A 391-nucleotide genomic window follows, 5' to 3' on the forward strand; every position below is an offset into this window, starting at 1 on the left:
GATTTAGACTGGATTGACGTCGGATTCTGGGGCCCACATGTGAGGATGAGCGGGAGTCAATGTATCGCGAGATCTTGTTAGGTGATGTTAGTTTTTTAATCTAACATTTTATTTTAGAGTTTGTTTTGTTTTTCGTTAGAAAAAGTTAAGTGACAAATTAATAACAAAAGGAAATTCATGTCAACTTACTTACGACTTTGTTGATGGTTTGGACTTGTAGGCAGTGGCGGAGTAGGAATTCTATTAAAACACCCCTAAGAAAGAGGTAATCTATATATACTACTCGCAGGTGGTTAGAGACTTAGTTTGAGAATTACAACTCTTCTATTTATTAGTTTAGATCACCCCACTCACATAGAGATGGTTAGGATAGAATCCCTATTGACAATGA

The sequence above is a fragment of the Asparagus officinalis genome, chromosome 2 (assembly GCF_001876935.1).
Source record: "Asparagus officinalis chromosome 2, Aspof.V1, whole genome shotgun sequence".
NCBI lineage: Eukaryota > Viridiplantae > Streptophyta > Magnoliopsida > Asparagales > Asparagaceae > Asparagus > Asparagus officinalis.